General features: G+C 53.8%; 1 long non-coding RNA gene across 1 annotated transcript in view; it reads right to left on the bottom strand.

Annotated features, from left to right (window-relative positions):
- Nucleotides 1-16,192, bottom strand: part of LOC123931259 — a 17,633-nt gene extending 1,441 nt beyond the window's left edge. Inside the window, exons 1-3 of the long non-coding RNA XR_006816247.1 lie at nucleotides 15,975-16,192; nucleotides 14,813-14,962; nucleotides 11,753-11,887 (exon numbers count right to left, since the gene is read on the bottom strand). This is a non-coding gene — a long non-coding RNA (uncharacterized LOC123931259). The remainder of the gene's footprint in view (nucleotides 1-11,752; nucleotides 11,888-14,812; nucleotides 14,963-15,974) is intronic.
- Between the last annotated feature and the right edge of the window lie 4,942 nt (nucleotides 16,193-21,134).

Here is a 21,134-nt window from a genome sequence, read left to right on the forward strand (position 1 = left end):
GCGTCAGGCTCCAAGCTCAGTACAGAGTCGGCTCGAGATTCTCTGCCCTCGCTCTCTTCCTCCCCCTGCTCATGCTCTTTTTCTCTCGATAAAAAAATAAAATCTTTAAAACAAAACAAAGAACCACTGTCCTCCCTTTTTATACAATCATTATTTTAAAAAATAAAAAAATAATGGTAACTATTTTTTTTTAACGACTATGATGCGCCAGGCATTTTCTACATGTTATTCTACTTAATCTTCGTGGCACGTTTTATCTAATGTCCCAGAACAGATATTAGTGCCCCTTTGTGGACATCGGCAAATATCAGAGACAGGCCTGGTTTTGACAACACTGCGGAGAAACGGCAGGAGGTGTGGTCCCCGTTCGTGAGCTCTGCCACAGGGCCAAGCAGAAAGTCCTTCACTAAGGCCGACTTGAGTGAAATTGAGTGCTGGTTCCTTACCAGGCTCTGGATGTTTATAAACTGTGAAGAGAAGTGCACTGCTTTGTGAATTTCCACATCACCTACAACCTGGTATGTGGAAAGGAACAGAGAAGACAAAATAGGAAAAGAAAGAGGATGGGAAAGGAAGAGAATGGGAAGGGGTGTGGGGTGGGGGGCATCCCGGAGGCTTCTCTGTCCTATCCTGTCCCAGGTGGAGGAGGCAAAATCCAGAAGCGAACCTCGTTGACGAGGGTCAACCTCCAGGCAGGGTCTCTAAGGACCAAAGCCCTCAGCCTGCCAGGTCTTGCCTTGACCTTTCTCTTGGAATCACCAGGGCCAGCAGAAGCAGCTCCCCCGGGGAAGGGGGGCGGATATGCCGGGGACCCAGACCAGGCAAGCTGGCCAGGCTGTACCCGCACACCAGCTGGGTCTCCACCAGAGCTGGGACTGTCCTAGTCCCAGCCATGGAGCTCTGGCTGCTGGCCTAGGGCCAGGGGTAATCAGACCCCACTAACCGGAACCCTCCAGCTGGCGCTCTCCTCGAGAGGAAAGTGCCAAGCCACTGCTCCTTTCATCTCAGTCCACAGAGCCTCCTCCCCGTCCCTGTAATCATGCCTGTGGGCGGTCCTCATGGACCCTCCCAGCTCTCCTCACCCCTCCCCAAACTCAGGACCCAGACTGAACTTGGCCACGGGAGAATGGCATGATCACGGTCAAAGGAAGAAATGGCTCCTCTTCGCCGGTGCCCATGACCATCGATCAGCCTTGGTTTCCCCTCCGATCTGGGCTCAGGCCCTCCCAGAGTTAGTCGGAGACATTGCTTCCTGATCTTTTTTTCCCCAAGAGGATAACCATGGACAGGGAAAGAGAAACTCCCTCATTGAAGACACAGTCCCAGGGACCTGGGAAAGGGGGGGGAAGAAATCAGAGTCCTGGGGAGGGAAGAGGGTTGACTCCAAAAGGATGCTCTATGGAGGGACCAGGCTGGGGGAGGGCCAGGCTGGAAGCAGCGAGGTGGAAGGATCAGATCCCTAGAAGAACACGGAGCAAACAGTTACCAGAGCTTCTGGGGTGCCAGGCACCGTTCTAAGGACATGCTCTTCCCACCACCTCAGCCCCACAAGGCAGCTGCTGCGCCCGTCCCACAGTACAGCTGAGACACTGATGCACAGAGGGTAAGTGACCCGCGCAAGGTCACCCCCTCGGGAAGTGGCAGAACCAGGATTTGAACCCATGATGTCTAGCTCCTGATTTTCTTTTCTCCCTGTCACGGTGTGGCCTGAGGGGCTTCCCCAGTGCCTGTGTCCTACTTGAAACCCCAAGACTTTGGGCAGTTCCTCAAAAAGGTTGAACATAATCTCCACATGATCTAGAAACTCCACGTCTAGGTATACACCCCAAAGAACTGAAAAATGTCTCAGACAGACATTTGCACACCCATGTGTGTGGCTCACACATTGTTCACGACAGCCAGGATGTGCGAGCCAGCCAGGGGTCCCCCGATGGTTAGGCGAATCAGCACAACTTGGTCTCAACAGAGAAGGAGACGATACTCAAACAGAGAAAGGATGGGGATTCTGACCCATGCTCCAACAGGGAGGAACCTTCAGGACGTTATGCTAATTGAAACAAACCAGTCACAGAAAGGCCAAGAGTATAGGATTCCACATAGAAGGCACGGAGGGCGGTCCGATGGGTCAAGACAGAAAGCAGAGAAAGCGTGGCTGCTGGGGCTGGGGCCAGGGGTGGGGATTTGTGCTGAACGAGGACGGACTTTCAGTCCAGGAAGATGAGAAAGTTCTGGAGGTGGAGGATGGAGACGGTTGCACAACGGTGTGAGCATCCTTAAAGCCACGAACTGTATGCTTAATGGTTAAAGATGGTTCATTTTATGTTACACGTCTCTTACCACAGTGAAACAAACCTTGACCCAGGGCTTCGGGACAGTGCCGGTCTGGGCGCGCCCCAACAGGGACTGGCCCAACTGACCCAACTGGCCAGAGGGGCTGGGGAAGCTACAAGCCACAGAGCAGAGGTCACACTCCCTGTCAAGCTGAGCTTGAGGGCTGTACCTGCTACGGGAGGGAAGCGAGGGACGCTGGGACAGGCGGAGGTGGAGAACAGACCGGCGGAGCTGTGACTGGGCTCCCTCAGCAGGGCCTGGGGGAGAGGGCGGCGCCCAGGGTGGCTCAGACCCGCTGCAGGCTCTGCTGGGCACAGGCAAGGCCCTAAACCCTTGCTGTGTCCCAGGCTCTCTGCCTAGCACGACACATACAGCACCGCGTTTATTTCCGCAGCCTCTGGAAGCCATCTTCTTTGTGCCCATTGCATGGATGGGGAAACTGAGGTCCAAGAAGAAAAGCAACCTGACCAAGCGCACGTTTCTTAAAGCCCATCTTCTGCCCAGGCCGCAGCTCCTCGGCCCACCGGGGGCACTCATAGCTGAGATGGCCAGGGCTAGGCAGAGCGTTTACCCAGGGCGGGGGTCCTCACCTCCCTGGGCAACCAGAGGGGTCTGGCTGGAATTCAGGAGTCATGCATTTGGGCCATGTCCTCCATGGAAGTTTCTGGAGGCAGTTTCAGCCCCCATGGAGCCTGAAAGGAGGGTGGGCAGCCATGGGGGGTGGGCAGTGTTTTCAGTCTGGCTGAGGGAGAGTCAGGGAGCCCACTCGCTGCTCTTGGGGGCTCAGGGGAGGGCCTGGAGGGGTGGGGATGGAAGTCCAGGTGGAAAAGGGCTCTTCGCCCTTCCAGGAGAGACGCAGAGACCTCCCCGGGCGCCGCAGGGATGGCTGCCATTAGGGCCGACACAGCGGCCTCCGCCCCAGGGAAAAGAGGAAGTGGTCAGAGCAGCAAGAGAGAACCTTCAAAGAGGACGTGTCCCAACTCCTATCACCCCCTCCCCTCGCAGGAAAAGGGGCCGCCACCGAGCTGGCCCAGTACTTCTGGGAACCTCCCACCCAAGGAAGTCGGGGGAAAATAGAACCTGCTTTAACCCCACAGTGACCTCCTGAAAACTCTCTAGAATTCTGGGGGCCTCCAGGCCTTCAGCCTTGGGGATCCCCGAGGTCCACGGGACAGTGGGAGGCCCCAATCTAGTGGCCAGCACTCAGCAAGCTCAGAGTTCATGGGAAATGGAGGAGCAGGACATCACGGTGAAGAATGTGGCCTCTGGAGTTGTGGGTTCAAATCCCGCCTCTGGCCAGGTTGCTCACCTTCTCTGGGCCCCACTGTCCTCATCTGGAATGTGGAGACAACCAAGTCCTCGCCTCTAAAGACCGGTGAGGGCTCAGTGAGGCATGAGATGTTGATCGCGAAAGGCAATGCCCCCTTGGCAGATGTGTTTGATAAATGACAGTTACTCTCATGCCAGGGCTGATCTCAGAGGCCCTGCGGCCCGCGGTGGGCTGGCAGCAGGTGGAGGCTGGGCCCAGGCTACATCCAGAGAAAACCGGCTATGGTTTTCCATTCCTACTGCAAATGGAAAGAGAACCTGAAAACCTTAAGGACAAAATGGATTTGATGATGGGGTGATCCCCATCTCCCCAGAGGTCCACTCGGAACTCTCTTCAAGGCAGAGTCTGATTCTCAAACACCTCCAGGGAAGGAAGTAGCCCCACCTCACAACAGCACAGCATGAAGGGTCAGGGACACTATCTCAGGGGCTGAGCCAGAACTCTGCTGCCTCCCACGCAGCAGATGTCCCGTTATCTGTCTGTTGTCACCACGGGTTCCAGTCTAGCTCTGAAGGATATCCGCGACCGTTCTAGCCTTATGGTACAAGAGGCTGTTGGCCGATCTCATGTTCTATCGTCAAGAAGCAGTCAGCTGGGGGGTGCCTGGGTGGCTCAGTGGGTTAAGCCTCTGCCTTCGGCTCCGGTCATGATCTCAGGGTCCTGGGATCGAGCCCCACATCGGGCTCTTTGCTCAGTGGGGAGCCTGCTTCTCTCTCTCTCTCTCTGCCTGCCTCTCTGCCTTCTTGTGATCTCTGTCTGTCCAATAAATAAATAAAATCTTAAAAAAAAAAAAAAAAAAAAGGAAGCAGTCAGCTGGGCTGGGACGTGAGTGAGGCAGGCAAGGGGCCTTGGGTGGGAGCCCGAGCGTGATTGCCTCCTGAATCTTTTCCTTTTAGGGTCTCCCCTGGGCCCCTCACCCACCTCACTCCCTCCAGACTTGGCAACGGATCTCTGTTCCCACTCCTCCCTCTTTCAAAGGGTACTTCCACCTCCACTTCCAAACTATCCGCCAAGAAGCAAACAGGATGCTTTGTGGGAAGGTCCTAGAAATGAAAGAAAGGAAGAAATGGGAGCAATGCTTTGGGCAGGAGGCTCCTTTCTTCCTCAGAGCCCTTCAAGTCACAGGGTAACTGGTTCTATTAAGACGGAGACTGTCTTCTGTTTCAAGTTCAGCAACCTCTTTTCCAAAATCTCGCCCACCCCCCAAGGAAGCACTGGAAATGTAAATAGAAACTCTTAGAGACATGGTACCAGAAGTTTACACCCATTTCGTGCAACAAAAGACCAAGGGACAGTAATATTTTAGAAATTCACTTAAGAGGAAACACCATTGGCCAATTTAAAAAAAAAAGGAAAAGATAGTCAACCTCACTATTCTTCAAAGAAATTAAAATGAAATGCTCTTTTAACATTTGAATCAAATAATCTGCTTGTTTAACAATATAGTAGAGGCACCTTTCAAGGTCAGCAAATTCAGCAAACTTCATTGGTCTTGGTTGTGTTCATTGACTGGTTGTTTACGGTTCTGTGCCTTTGTTTCTCTTATAAGCAGCACTTTTTTCCCTACGTATCTTTGAATACTTGGGTGAGAATATTCACAGAAAAATAATTGTTTTCCATTGTAAATGCCGGATCACATATCGAAACATAAACGTATGTTTTAAAATTTGACGGAAATGTCCAAGTGCCCTTCCAATACTCTACTTTTTGACCTCATAACAATATCCTCTATTACTTTATTATTTTTTTAAATTTAAAAAGCCACTTTGTTAAAGATTTAAGATGACAGAGATGGTTAAAAAGCAAGCCAGATGGGCTCGGGGAAGAGGCTCTTTGGCTGAGTTAACTCTTGGTCCCCCAAATAAACCCCCAAACCAGTTGCGCGTGAACATGTAAATCAGACCCATGTTTTGGGTGCTCAGCGTTGACTTCTGTTTCCTGCCTGGAGAGCCCCCTGTAAACTCAACGACGGGAAGGCAGCTGGGCTGAGCTTCAGTGAGCACCCAGCGCCTGGAAGTCAGCCACACCCATGCCCTTCCACCCTGGACCCTCTCCCGCCGTTTCCAACCCTCAGAACTTGGAGAGGTCACCTGCAGGGAGGAAGGAGCCAGGCTGGGCCATCGGGAATGTCTCAGTTTCCATCTCAGCTCTAAGAGTGTCTCACTTTACTTGTCTGCCTTCAGACAAGTTGCTAAGACTCTCTGGTCCTCAGTTTTCCTAATCTATAAAATGGGTCCACTAAAACCTGCCTCACTGGATTGTGATGAGGGGCAGATGTCGGAAAGGATGTGAAAGTAACTGGTTTTCCTTCCTTCTGTTTTGGGTTTCCCAACAGGTCTACAGCTGGGGAGTAGGGGAGCCCAGTCTGGGGTTTTCTGACCACAAGTGCTTTCCCAGAAATAGTCTTCTTCGAAGTTATTATTATTATTTTTTTTAATCTGAACATGTTATACATGGACATGATACAAAATTCAAAGGGTCTAAAAGGGTAAGAAAGAAAAGCAAGACTTTCCCGGCAGCCTTTGTCATCTCTTTCTTGTGTTCTCTCTGGGTGTTTTGTGCATTTTTGCCTCTGCACCTTGCCTAAAACAAACAAACAAACGAACAAACAAAAGGCTGCCAGTGTTTCTTGAAGCTTTTCCCCCATCAGTGCATAAGGAGCTTCCTCGTTTGTGTGTGTGTGTGTGTGTGTGTTTTATGCCCACTTTTTACTTTGAAAGTTTCAATACTATAAAAAAGTTGCAAGAAGAGGAACATGAGCACCCACAGTTTTAAACTTGGATTCGCCAATTATTAATACACGCCACCTTTGCTCTGTTTCTCTTTTCTTTCTAAACTTTCCAAGAGCGAGCCCAGAGTTCGATCAGCAGCTATCTACTAAGAAGGACATTCTCCCGCATAACCACCATACAGTAATCACACTCAGGAACGTCAACACCGATACAATGCTATTATCTAATAGACAGCCCACAATCGAATTTCCCCAGGTGTCCAAAATGTCATTTTTAAGAATCCAGATTCCAACGAAGGATTGCTCAGTGCATTTAACTGCCGTGTCTGTTTAATCTCGTTCAATCTCTCAGCTTATTTTGTCTTTTACCACCATCAACATTTTTGAAGGTCTAGGACAGTTTTGCAAAATATCCCTCCGTCTGGGTTTCTCTGACAGTTTCCTAAGCATTTTTTTTTTTTTTTGGGCAGGACTGTGAGGGTGGCATTACAGCTCATTATTACTAAGGCACATAGTATCCCAGGGCACTACAATTTACGTAACTTGTCCTTTACCCATAGAGGAAAACATGGTTTCCAATCATGTTTCATAAACAATGCTGCAGTGAATATTCTGAAACTTTTGTCATTTTGAAACTGTCCAGTGTGTGTAGGATAAATACTTACCAGTGGGATCCCTGCACCTACACAGACTCCCCTTTATAAAGGATACATTCATTACTACTCCCACTAATACTGGGTGAGGACACTCGCCCCAGAAGGCCGTCCTATTTGTTAACTTGCGTCTCACCGTGCCCTAGCTAGTAAGGTCACACATCCTCGTCAGGACTCTGGGTGAGAAGATTTGCCTTACATTTCCTTACATGTCCCCCTGGAACTGGCAAGAAATCCTACTTTCCGGGGCGCCTGGGTGGCTCAGTGGGTTAAGGCCTCTGCCTTCGGCTCAGGTCATGGTCCCAGGGTCCTGGGATCGAGCCCCGCATCGGGCTCCCTGCTCAGCGGGGAGCCTGCTTCCTCCCTCTCTCTCTGCCTGTCTCTCTACCTACTTGTGATCTCTGTCTGTCAAATAAATAAATAAAATCTTAAAAAAAAAGAAAAAAGAAATCCTACTTTCCAAAGACAAAGTCCCAAGTGCTCTAGAGGAGCACGATTTTTTAAAAAAAATATTTTATTTATCTATTTGGGAGAGACAGAGAGAGCTCGCGCACAGGAGAGGGGAGAGGGGCAGAGAGAGAGAGAGAGAGAGAGAGATGCAGACTCCTGGCTGAGCAGGGAGCCTGCCCTGGGGTTCGATCCCAGGACCCTTAGACCATGACCTGAGCTGCAATCAGAGGCTTAACCCACTGAGCCACCCAGGCTCCTCCATCCAGTGCCCCTGGAGCACCATGCTTGCTCTGGGTTGCAAAAAACATCCCTGTGCTCTGTGAGGTCTGATTCAAAAGGGAGGAGGGATTGGTTAAGCAAGAAAGGTGTGTTAAGCGCCTTTTTAGTTGCTTGGTGGGTCTTATCAAGCCTGCCGAGGAAACACTACTAATTTGCCCATTTTGCAGATAAGGAAACTGAGGTTCCGGGAGGTTACAGCCGGTTCACTCCTCCGATTGAGGAATAACTGACTCAGGCCTGACTGGCGTCACAGAAGCATGTACAGGTTTTATGCTCCAGCCCCCTTGGGTGTTGGTGGTTGGGACAGACAGAAACAAAACCTACAAATTCACTCCAAATCTAAAAATTGTTAACCCCCAACCACCACCGCCTTTGGTGAGGGTGACTCACCTCGGCCACCGCCACGAGTTCTCAGATCCCTTGAAAACTACTCTCCCCAAAATGCATCGCTCTCACGGACTCTTCCGGCCTCTGCGGACTACATTTCCCAGAACAGAGTGCGCCCACACGGCTCACTTCCGCTTCCGGCCCCGGCGTTTCCTGGGGGTTGCGGTCTCTGTGCAGGGCGAGGAGCCGCTTGGGGCTCAAAGGCGTGTGGTGGGAACAGATGTCACATCTATAAGCCAGGAGACACCGGGGGGGTGGGGGCGAAATCACTTTCCGCCTCCCTTTAGCCAGCAGGCTGGCAGTGTTAGTGGGGGCAACGCCCCCGGAGCCCGCGGTTGAGACTCTGGCCCACGTTGGGGTTAGCAGAGTTCCCTTAGGATCCTGGCACTCACAGTTCTAAGGCCCCTGAGAGTCTGTCCTCCACACTGTGACACCGCGTTGCCTGCCTGAGACCCCTGCTCCCTTCCAAGCAGGAAAGAAAAAGGAAGAAAGGAAGCCCCTCTAATCGGCTGTGTCGTTCCTACCCGGTGTTGCCCCCTCCAGCGAGGCGGGCTCGCTGGAGCCAGGGCAGCCCCTGAAAGTTAGATCACTCAGCCGCTTCCCATTCCTCGGCTCCCCCTTGCTCTAGGGATCCCCTTCAGACGCCTCGTGGTGTCCCGTGAGAGCCGACCTGTCCAATTTCACCTTATTCCACTCCTCACCCCATGAATCCCCTCCAGCCTGGCTCCTGGAATGTGCCTTGCTCCCTCCAACCTCATGCCCTTTGGCCAGAGAGGTGCCCGGACTGCGCTAACTTCTGCTCTTTGCATGGCTTACGGCTGTTCCCGTGTCATTCAGAGTGCGACCCGGGAAAGAAAGCACCCCGGTTCTTTCAACTGCGCGAATGCAAAGAAGGGTCATGGGTTCCTAGTGACACAAAGCGGCTTCTACCCCCAGGGCTAGAGGAGCAAAGGAAGCCACTGACTGAAAATTTAGAAAGTTGGGGGGAGGCTACTGGTGGGCTCTGGGCCTCTGAGGGGCGGGCCAGCTTAAACATCACCTCCCAAGAGAGGTGGTCCTGAACACTGCCCATAGATAGCCATGCGGCGCTTGCATGTCCTGGTGTTTGTCTGACCCTGCTCTCTCCACCGGGGCCCCCCAAAGCAGTGATTAGGCACATTGTACATCACTGGGTTAAGTGTCCCCCAGACACTTTGTGGACAGAATCATTTCTGTCTGGGAGTTCCTTCACTGGCTGGACTGGGACTCTGCCATTTATCTAAACTCTCCTTGAGGGGCTCCTGGGTGGCTCAGTCAGCTGGGCGTCTGCTTTCTGCTGGGGTCATGATCCCAGGGTCCTGGGATCAAGCCCCGTGTTGGGCTCCCTCTCAGCTGGGAGCCTGCTTCTCCCTCTCCCTCTGCACCTCCCCCTACTCATGCTCTCTCTCCCTTGAATAAATGAATAAAGTCTTTAAAAAAAAAAAAAAAACCCTCTCCTTGATCTTGAACCTGCTCTTTGGCCAGGACTTCGCTGGAATACAGTGATCCAGAGGGGCCAAGGTAGGCTCCTGGGCACAGGACTTAAGGTGGTTAACCCTCCTGGGGCTGTGCAGGTGAGGGTCAGCCCCGTGAGAAGGAGCTCAGCTTGAAGCACTCAGCCCTGGGGCCCTCTTGTCTGACCTTAAAACTGGGCCCTGCCTCGAAGATGGTCTGGCACCTACTAGGGGCTCAGTAAATATGTGTCGAGTGAATGAATGGGACCGCACCTCTGTTTCCCAGGACACCAGTCCGCTTGGAGTAATTAACTCTCTAGGTCATTTTTTAGCTGAGAAGGACGATACTGACTTAAACCCCTGCCATGGTACATTTTATGTTGTGTATTTTTACAATTAAAAAACGTTTTAAGAGAACAACCCCCCCCCCCCCCCACCGCCCCCACTGCAGGTAATAAGGCGTGTGGTGCAGGGGGAAGTACAGCTGCTTTGGGGCCAGACTACCTGGGCTCGCACTGAAGTGATTCTTCCTCCAGGCTGTGTGGCTTGGGCAAGTCCGACAACCTCTCTGAACCACCACTGCCTCACCTGTAAAATACACCTCGAGTAACAAAGCCCCAGCACCATATGTGGCACATTGAGGCACTTTATACATATTTGTTTCCTCTTTTTTTTTTTTTTTTAAGATTTTATTTTTTTATTTGAGAGAGAGACAGCCAGAGAGAGCACAAGCAGGAGGAGGGGAGAAACAGACTCTCCGCTGAGTGGGGAGCCCAACTCGGGACTTCATCCAAGACCCCAAGAGCATGGCCTGAGCCGAAGGCAGACGCTTAACCTCTTAAACGACTGAGCCACCAGGCGCCCCCCAAACCCTGAGTTTGTTTCCTCTTGTTGTGAGCTCCAATCATGGCTCAAACAGAGAACCACCCTCTGACTCCCTGAGAATGGGTCACTGGCCTAGTGCAGGGCTGGATCAAAGCCAAGGCTGAGAGGCCTGGTACATGGGAGAAGGGGGCTGCCTCGGGGGGACCTCCCTTGCTCTATGTAGCAAAGAGGATACATGGATCAGAACCCTTTTCAAACTTGCTTAAGCAAAATGGAGAATTTATTGTCTCACCTATTGGGAACTACCTTCAGGTCAGGCTAGATCCAGGGACTCAACAGACCCTCATGAGGGTTGTCTTACTCATCAACCCAGTGACTGGGCAGTAGGGTGCAGTGACTCACAGGCCCCTGAGGGCAGGGCAGGGTTGGTGACTATGATTGATAGCCCCACTGAGTCAGCTCCCAGGGGAGAAGCGTTGAGGTTACCAGAAGAATGAAAACGTGTAGGATAAGCAGTAAACCTTACTATCTGCCACACAGTTCTAAGTACTCCTTCTTGTTAATTCATCAAATCCTTCTAATAACCTTACAAAATAGGCATGATTTCCATCACTCCCACTTTACAGATGAAGAAGCTGAGGCACAGGGCGCCTCAGGTCACAGTTAGGGAGGGGCAGAGCTCGCATTTGGCCCCAGACAGTCTGGCTCCAAGTACCAACACTGTACCACTTCCTCATGTCGCCTCGCCTCGCCGCATCAGACAATGAGGAGAGATGGTCCCGACAGGGGCAGCCCCAGAAGGGGCCCGGCAGTCTCCTGGAGTAGTACGGAGAGCAGCTGGGACCGCAGGTGGCCCAGCCTTCAGTGCCTCCGCATCGGGAAAATGCTGGGAGCTCCTGGAGGACTTACCCTGCGTTGAGGACATCCCCAGGCTCCGCCCTGGGGGCAAGAGTCCTGGCTGGAAGAGCCAGATGCCTGCTTTGTCACTGCCATAAGCTGGCTGTGTGACTTGGGGCCAGTCACTGCCCCTCTCTGGGCCTGCTTCTTCCTCTTGCAAATGAGCAAGTTGGGCCTGACTCCCCCGCACTGAGGGTTCTCTCAGGGGAAAAGTTGGGGATGAACTGCTCCAGCTTGCGGTTGGCCACAAACTGCCCTGTCCGCAGGTGCTGGGAAAACAAGGTGTCCCCTGCCCCCAGCACACTGGTGGCTCTGAGCCCCCGGAGGGACTTGGTCCAACTGTGAACCCTGCTTCCTCTCCCACGACCACCGTTTTTCCAAGGCCCACGTCACTCACCATGTCTGGGCCCGCCCGGACCGGGCCAGGCCAGCGCCCTCCCGCCGCACCTTCTCCATCTGGTGGCTTCGCCTCGGGCAGGCGTCACACACGCCTGGGGCAGTGGCTCTCAACTGAGGTGGTTTTGTAGGGTTTCTGGATTTAGCAAAGAAAAATGCAATCTTTGGGACAATGATTAGACCAAAAAGGTATGAGTCGCTTATCTGAAACTCAAATGTCACCGGGAAACCTGCCCCTTTTGGTCTGGCAACCCTATACCCAGGGGACATCTGTCGTATCTGGAAACAGTTTTGGTTGTCAGAACTGGGGGTTTCCATTGTTGTGTCGTGGGATGAGGCCAGGTGCGCTGTTCCAAACCCTCCCGTGCGGGGGGGTCTCCACCAGGGGGATTAATCCTACGGAAATGTCAGCAGCGCCGAGGCTGAGAAATTCCAGGTGCTCCCCAGAGCACAAGTGACACCCGTAGCTGTGATGTCAGGGACTCATCCGGACGCAGCTGTGGTCCCCCCAGCACGGGTGAACCGGCTTGGTCAAGGTCATGCAGCCGGCAAGCAGCAAAGAGGAGTCCTCCACTCGTCTGTGTCTTCTCCTCTCTAATAGACTCCGCTGTTCCTCTAGACACGGAACCCAGGAAATAGTGGGGGGAGTGGAGCCCAGTAGAGCCTCACAGGATTCCCAGACCCCCAGGGAATGGCATGGGGCCTGGCCCTTCTGGGCTCCTTAGGAGCAGGAAGGCGAGTCCCGGGGAAGGGAGTATCCCAGGTGCTGCCACCAGGGGGCGGCAGAGGCTTGGCAATGAGTCCGCACCGCCCCCCCACCCCCCCCACGGCGTTCTAGGGGAAGGAATTGGTTATTCTTACAGACTCCTGGGTCCCCCAGCCAGAGATCCTAATCCAGGGGGTCGGCCAGGCTCACGGGGCGTTCGTATTTTTTGAACAGTTACCAGGTAATTGGCACGTGCAACCAGGACTGCGAGGCACTGGTCTAAGGCCTTGTTTTTCCATCCCTGGTAGCTCATTAGAATCACCTGGGAGGAGCCCCTGGGTGGCTCAGTGGGTTATGATCCCAGGATCCTAGGATCGAGCCCCGCATCAGGCTCTCTGCTCAGCAGGGAGCCTGCTTCCCCTCCCCCTCTCTGCCTGCCTCTCTGCCTACTTGTGATCTTTGTCTGTCAAATAAATAAATAAAAATCTTAAAAAAAAAAATCACCTGGGAGCCTTGAAAATACCAACGTGGATACTGTCTCAACACCCACCGACAGACAATGGATAAACAAAACGGGGTCCATACGGACAAGGGAAGGTTATTCAGCCGCAAGAGGAATGAAGCTCTGATGTGCCTACAATGACATCACAGTGCTAAGTCAATCAAGCCCGACGCCCCGGGGTTCCACGCTGCTGGGTCTAGAGCGGGGGGAACTTGGAGAGACGGAACACGGCCTCGCTGTGGGCTGGGGAGGGTGGGATGGGGAGTGGGGGTTGAAGGGGCAGGGCTTCAGTTTCAGAAAATGAACATTTCTGGAGGGGAGGGGTCCACCACCTGAATAAACCCACTGCCATGGAGCCACACCTTCGAAAGCAGCTAAAATGGCCTATTTTACAACGTGCACGTTTTACCACAGTAACAAAATGCACTGAAACAGAAATGTTATGGCTATAGTTTAAGATCATTCCACAAAACAAACCCACAAATGTCCAGTCTCTGCTCAGAGCAAGTCCTTAAGAGGGCCTGGGGTTGGCGCCCCGGCTCGGGGCGCATCTAGAAGCATCCCGGGTGAATTTCACAAGTGGGCTGCGGGCTGAGATCATGCTAAGATCCCGGCATCATGGAAGAACAGTAGGGACACCATCCCTTTATCTGTTGCCACGGTTTTAAAAATCTGTCCACAAATTCTCAGATGCTCTTCCTTCCAGCGGCGGGTCCTAATTTGCCTCCCCTGAGTGTGGGCTGATGTCAGTGACTTGCCGGTAATAAAATGGAGAACAGCAGAAATGGCAGTGGGGGACATCGGAGACCTTAGTGATAGAGGTCCCCATAGTTTCGGCTTTGGTCGCTCTCTGATCACTCACTGTAGAAAGAGCCACGTCATGAGAACACTTTAAGTAGGCTTCTGGAGAACCAGGGGAGGAGAAACTGAGGCCTTCGGCCAACCGCGGTGTGGGACGCCATCGCAGCCCAGGATGCCTTCAGATGAGACCGAGACCCCGGCGGCTGTCCCGACGGCCGCCTCATGGGAGTCCTGAGCAAGAACCACCCAGCTGAGCCCCTCCTGAGTTCCCGCCCCACAGAAACAGTGAGATGCCTGTTTGCCGTTCCCAGCCACTACATTTTGGGGCGAATTTTTACACTGTAGGAGATACTTAATACAGCCACTCATGAGTCACTAAACCATCCACTCATCCTTTCTATGGCCACCCATTCAGCCACCACCGACTCAGCTACCCATCTCCTCGCGCACCTGTCCGTCCAGCCACAAATCCATCCCCCCGTCTGCTCCTTCATTCATCATGTCCTCACCCAGCCGGCCGGCCCGCCGCCCTCCACCTGCTCCTCACAGGACAACAGACCCATGAAAATATCTGTCGCACGAGCGAGGAAACGTTTTCTAGACCTCAGTTCTATGGGACTTGCTGAGATAGGCCAAGGGACTTAGGGGGTCGGTCAGGAGGCTGCCACCCTCCCTCAAAGGTCGAAGTCGGTTCCCCACCCAAAGCCCATCCAGCCTCCTTTTGTCCTGCTGAGAACCACCCCGAATCCTCCCACAATCCTTTGGGCCTGCCGGGTAGGAAAAACCTCATTCTCTCAACTGACGCCCCCACACCGGGGGCAGGGGTGCCGATTCTATGGCTGCTGGCCAGGACTGAGGGCCATCAGCCTAGGGAAGGAAGACTGGGGACAGCAGAACCTCCTGCCCCCGTCTGGAGGAGCCTGTGACCCCGAGATTTGGGCTTTTCTGGAGGCCGAGTAGAACACAGAAAAGCCGGTTCCCTTCTTATGACAGGCCTCGTGGTCTCCTCTCTGAGAACATTAGAGAGGCCCAGGCCCTCCCCCAACACATACCTTTTTCCAGATGAATGCCATCTCATCCCTCAGTTTTCTCATCTACAAAGTGGGAATCATGAGGGTATTTGGGAGCTGAGACGACATAGTGCACAGGAGGTCCCTGAGCAAGGGGCCACTGGCGGCGGGTACGGAAGCATGCCTGCTGATCTGTGAGGACGAGAGTGCAGAGTATCAGTAAAACCCACGGCCTCTACGCAGCGGGCAGCTGACTCAGGAGACAGTCCTCTCCTCCCTGCTTTGCTCACTCTGCTCTGGCTGCACCATCTCCTCTTCCTCTAACATTCTTAGCTGCTTTGACCTCAGGGCCTTTGCACTGGCTGTTCTCGCTGCCTGGAATGCTCTTCCCCGCAAATATCCCTTGGATCCTCCCTCTCCTCCTTCAGGTCTTTACCCAAATGTCCTCTTCTCACTGAGGCCTTCCCTGGGCACCTTTCCTCTATTCTCTCCACCATCCTGTTTGGATTTTCTTCCCATCGCATCTATCCTTTTAAGACACTACATCTTTTCTTATTAATTCTGTTTCTTGCCTGACTTCTCCAGAACATAGACTCCCCAAGGGAGGGGTCTGGTCTTTATTCACTGCTAAGGGCAAAAGGCAATCCTAGTCTGACCCTTCCCCACCCCCACAACCAGGATCCTGTAAATCTACTTTAACATACAAAAGTTCCTTTGGGAGCTTCATTTATCTCTAAACCCCCCAAGATATGTTTTGGCAATCACCGCCACCACCACCCCCCCCAGCCTATGGCCCACCCATACACATCTGAAGGGTCTCATGACTAAGGTTTTATTAGACGGTAATAAATGACCTTTTCCCACAACAGCTAGCCCCTCAAGGTCCTGGAAACCTTGCTTCCAAAATTCCTTAGAAACTTCTGCTATTCCTAACCCCCTTCCCACTTGGAAGTCTATAATGGGCCATGCCTCATACCCCAGGGCAGCTCTTCGTGCCCCAGGGCCCAGTCCCCAAGCTTTAATAAAATCCCCTTTTTGCACCAAAGACATCTCAAGAATTCTTCCTTGGCCTTCGGTGTTGAACCCTAACACCCTCTTCCCTACATCAGCAGCAGCTGGAGGCAGGTGACTAGCAACTGGGGGCGGGGCCTGGGGGGACCCTGTGGCAGTGACCCTCACTCCCAGTCTTGCCAAGTGCGCATACCGGGCCGGGCGCGAGCACCCCCGTGACCGGCTGGAGAAGCAGCAGTGAGCAAACAGGCACAAAGGCAACACCTGCCAAGTCTAGGACAGACGTCCCTTTCCGCCTTCATCCCCCGCTGTCCCCTTGGAAGTGGGAAGAAGGAAGAGGCCTGAAATGAGCGAGAATCCGGAGGTGAACCTGAAGTCAACTTGCCTGGACACTGTGTTCCTGAAGGTGGCTTTAAGAATCTGGAAGGGAAGATGGGACTGAGCACGGTGGAGAGACAAAGACAACCCCACTGCCTACGTGCGCTCAGGGTGGGGCCAGCGGGCGGCGGCGGGGTCGTGCTGGGGGCCGCAGGAGTGGGCCAGGCGCTGGGGACCCGGGGACCCCAGGAAGGCCTCACTACATGCTCTGGGAAGGAAGGGGTTCGTGGACACAAAACCCTGGAGCCAGGAGTGGGGGGGGGGGGGGGGTCGACGAGACGGACGGAGCAAGCCCCCTCCGGTCTGTTACAGTCGGGGAGGGCCGCGGGGGACCTTGCGCTCTTTTGTGCCAAAGCGTCTCCCGGCCCGCACGAAAGGAGCCGCGTCTGGGCGACGGGGTGGGCGCAGGCTGCGGGGGGGCAGGACCCCTCGGGGTCTCGCTGGGCCGCGCTCCGGGGCAGAGCTGCAGGACCCTGGCGCGTTCCCGCGCTCCCCTCAGCCCCGCGGAAGCCGCCCCAGCCCCGGGGTCCGCCGCAGCTGCAGGGCGTGCGGAGGGAAAGCCGGGGTCTCCATGGCAACGTTGACGTCACGGGCCCGAGGCCGGGCACGCCGCCTCCCGCCCCCACCCGCCGGCCTGGCGCGGGCCCAGCCCGGCTCCGCTGCAGCTGGGGCCGCAGGGGCGTGGGCGCTGCCACCGCGCCTTCTGACCTGTCCCGTCCGCGCCGCCACAGGCCGACAGGTGTGAGCCAGGCCCGCCACGTCCCACCTGCCTGCCCACCCTCCCCCCGCCCCTTTGTCCTCCAGGGGCTCTCCGCCGGCTGCTCCTCGAACAGACCTGACTTCCTGTTCCGTCCCCGAGCAGCCCCTCCCGCGGAGAACCGCCTTTGAGGAGGAATGCGGGAGGCGGGGTGCGGCGACCCCTCCCCCACCTGCCGGACGCCCGTCTGCCTCCCTCCCAACCACTCCACAGTGGAGGGGGGGCGCGCACTCGAACAACTCTCAAAGTATCACGCACCCCTTCCCCACCGCTCTGCCTCCGCCCCCCGCCTCTCTCTCCTGCAGCTCAGGCCCCCACTTCCTCCTCCTCCCTTCTGCCAGTCTCTGCCTCGCCCCTGCCACGCCCTGCCTCTGGGCCTCCGCGCCGGCTCTTCCCACTGCCTGGAAGGCGGTTCCAGGCTCCACCTGCCCCGCGCGCTGGTCTTCTGGGGCTCTTCGAGGTCGGGGCACCTTAGCTCGGTGCTGCCCCCTCTCGGAGGCGCTCGTTCCAGCAGCCTGCCGCTCCCTTTGGCTCCCTCCGCCGCAGTCATGAGATGGTGTGTGGGGTTATCTGGGGGCTGCCTCCTTCCCCAGGCTGCATGGGGTGGAGGACGGCCTTTGCTTTATTTACTCCTGAGTCTGCAGCGTGCCTGGCACACAGTAGGTGTTCGATACATTAAAAATAAATAGCCTTATTGAGGGGCGCCTGGGTGGCTCACCAACTCTAGATTTGGGCTCAGATCAGGATCTCTGGGTAGTCGCATTGAGCCTGGCCTGGGGTTCCAGGCCCGGTGGGAAGTCTGCTCCAATTTTCCTCTCTCTCCCTCTGCACCCCCCCCCCCCGTTCTTTCTCCTTCTTTCTCCTAAATAAATAAATAAATAAATAATTTTTTTTTTTAAAGCCTTCTTGAGCTATAATTCACTGACCATACAACCCACTCAAGCACAGCACACAGAGGGTGGTTTTTAGTATACTTGCAGCGTTGTGCCGGCATCACCACAGGAAGGAGAACGTTTTCATCACTCCAAAATGAAAGCTGGGGCCCCTGCCTGTCTGCCCACCCCCTCGGCCCTGAGCAGCTGTTAGTGGACATTCTCCATCGATGTCTACCAAGCTTTCTCTCCTAAATGAATATACTACCCTTCTTTCAAAAAATCAGTTAAAGTGGACAGGAGCTTGCTTTCCAGAGGGACTGGGGCCTGGACCCTTGAACCCCGCAGCTCTGCAGGTCAGTTCTATAAGGGCCTCCCCCCCAGGTTGGGCACCTGAGAGACCTTCCCGCCCGGGGTCGCTCACAGGCAGCTCTGAGGCTGCCTCTCCGTCCACGCATCCAAGCAGAAACCGTGTTTATCCCTGCTTTAGGCTATTTCAAGTCCTGGACCCTTGCTGTTCTCCACCTGCAGGCTCGGGGTTTATGGAAGTTCTAGAACTGTGCTGTCTGTAGGAGAGCCAGATATGGCTGCTGTGGAGTGCTTGAGATGTGTGGGACTGGTCCCAACGGAGATATGCTGGAAATGCAAGACACACAGAAGACTTTGTACAAAAAAAAAAAAGAATGTGAAATATCTCAGTAAGTTTTATATTAATTACATGTTGAAATGTTATTTGGGGTCTGTTAGGTTAAGGAAAATATATTGTTAAAATTGATTTTGCCCATATTTTCTTTAAAAACTGTGGCTACTAGGACATTTTATATCATATATGTGGCTTGTATCCTACTTCTCTAAGACACGGCTTGTCTTGAATTGCCAACACCAGGGGAGATAGTCCCCAACCCCATGCCCATGATGGATACCATGGGAACTCCAGGGGTACGAGAGGCTTATGAGGCATGGCTACCCATAAAAACAAAACAAACAAAACAAAAACCCAAGAGAGAATCATTGACCCACTTCCCACCTCTCCTGTGGCCATGGCTGGGGGGGTGGGGGGTGCCAGAGAGGAACCCGTCATAGTGGACAGATACCCTGTGCCCTGTACCCAGATATTCTGGTGCCCCGTTCCCTGAGCCCCTTTCCCATGGGATCCGACAGCCCCTTCTCCTCCCTGGCACATCGGAGAAGAGACACAGCCTGGTGTTTTCGAGAAACAGCTTGTTGTTCCTACCATTCCATGGAGAGGAAACACAAACAGCCAAGAGGCCTATTGCCAGGGGTTTGCTGGAGACCTCTCTGGTCCTCAGCCTCCCGCTGCTGTGGAGATGAACACATGTGCTCTGGGGAAGCTTTTGTCTCTGGAGGTGTGTCTGAAGGGCAGGGATGAGGGGATCAGGAACCACATGGCCGCATGTCCCTGCCAAATCTGAGAGAACGTGGCTCAGGCTAACCTTACTCAGCATTAGAGAGGGCGTGGGTGGGGGGTGAGGTGGCAGGAGGGCAGCATGGAGGTTTCAAGGCTCTATCCAAAGCTGAAGAGCTACACTGAAAAATAAAGCCAAGTCAGATGTCCCGCTCTATACAGCTGCGCGGGTTGTGCATGGAACAAACATGCCACATTTAAGGGCGTTTGTGTATGCATAAAGACAATTTTCCAGCAGATGGCAGTAGAGTGTTTTGAGGAGGGGACAAAGCTCCACCAGAGGCGACTTGGTGAGGATGGGCAAGTACTGCTTGGCTAGAAGTCACGGTGGTACTGGCGCCCCTCTCCCTCAGAGGCCCGGACCCCACAGAGAGGAGCAGCAGCCAGCTTTCTTCTAAAATCTGCTTTTTGGATGTTGTTTTTCAAAACGGAGGCAAAATTCATGCAACACGCGCCATTTTAAAGAGGAGTTTAGAACAATTTTGTCTTTGTGATCTCCACCTCTCTCGTTGCAAAAAATTTTCATCACCCCTAAACAAAACCCCATTGCCATTAAGCAGTTGCTTCCTAGCCCCCAGTAAATATCACTCTTGTTTTCCTTCTCCATAGGTCTGCCTATTTTGGATATTTCCTATAAATGGAACGAAACAATACGTGGTCTTTTGTGTCTGGGTCGCTTTCCCGAGCATCACGTTTTCACGATTCATCCGTGTTGGAATGAGTATCCAGAGTGCATTCCTTCTTGCGGTGCATAACAGTCCGTTGTCTGGATTTACCATATTTATTACCTGGTCAGGGACATTTGGGTTGTGTCTACTTGATGCCACTTTTTTAAAAAGTTTTTTTTAAATTTACTTGAGAGAGAGGAGAGAGAGAGCTCCTGAGTGCGGCCGAGGGAGAAGCAGACTCCCCACAGAGCAGGGAGCCTGAGGACCCGCGGCCGGATCCAGGACCCTGGGATCGTGACCTGAGCCGGAGACAGAGGCTTAACGTACTGTACGCCCCAGGTGTCACCTGTGCAGTAAATGACACAAATCTGAAATGTGGAGCTCCATGAGCGTTTAAACACCCGTGAGACTGCACATCAAGAAGCCGGGCATTTTCATCACCCCAGAAAGCTCCCTCCTACCTTCCCAGTCAATAGCACGTCCCGCCCTCGGGCTATCAACAACCTCCGTGTGATCTCTGTAATCACAGATGCTGGTACCTGTTCATGAACTCCCGGAAACGGGATCCGGTGGCAAACCCTCACTGATGTCTGGCTCTTTGCACACGCAGAACGTCTGACCAATTAATTCACGTCACTGTGGGTAGCGGTAGTTGGCTTTGGTCCTCTTCTGCAGAATTCCATCGTAGGACTGTGTCACTGTGTCTATTCTTTCTCCTATCGATGGGGACACCTGCGCAGTCCCGCCACGGGACTCCCCTGCTTTGTTCACTCTCCTCTCAGTGGGTATTTGGACGGCTTCCAGTTCCTCGGCGGCTATGAAGAATTCCACTGGAAGTGATCTCGTTTGCGTCTCATGGTGGACACGAGCACTCGGTTTTCTGGGGCGTATGCCCAGGAGCGGGGTTGTGGGGCATATGCCCAGGGCGGGCAGGAACTTAGCTTTAGCTGAAACGCTTTCCAAAGAGGGCGAACCAATTTCCACGCCTGCTGGCCACATGGGAGAGCTGCCGTCAGGGGCCACCTCCAGCTCCGAACACGGGTGCAAGCGATTCTGGGGTCCCCAGCTGTAGACTCCTTCCAGCTTGGCTAGGGCAGATGTACCTGGTGACCGTGTAGGGAGGCACCCCCAGGGAAAGCAGGCCTCAGAGCCCACTAGGAGGGAGACATACCAGTCCTGCTTGTCCTCGAGAACTGCTAAGTCTAGGCCCTTCGAAGCCTGACATGGGGAATCAACCGAGAAACTGAACATG

The sequence above is a fragment of the Meles meles genome, chromosome 19 (assembly GCF_922984935.1).
Source record: "Meles meles chromosome 19, mMelMel3.1 paternal haplotype, whole genome shotgun sequence".
Taxonomy (NCBI): Eukaryota; Metazoa; Chordata; class Mammalia; order Carnivora; family Mustelidae; genus Meles; species Meles meles.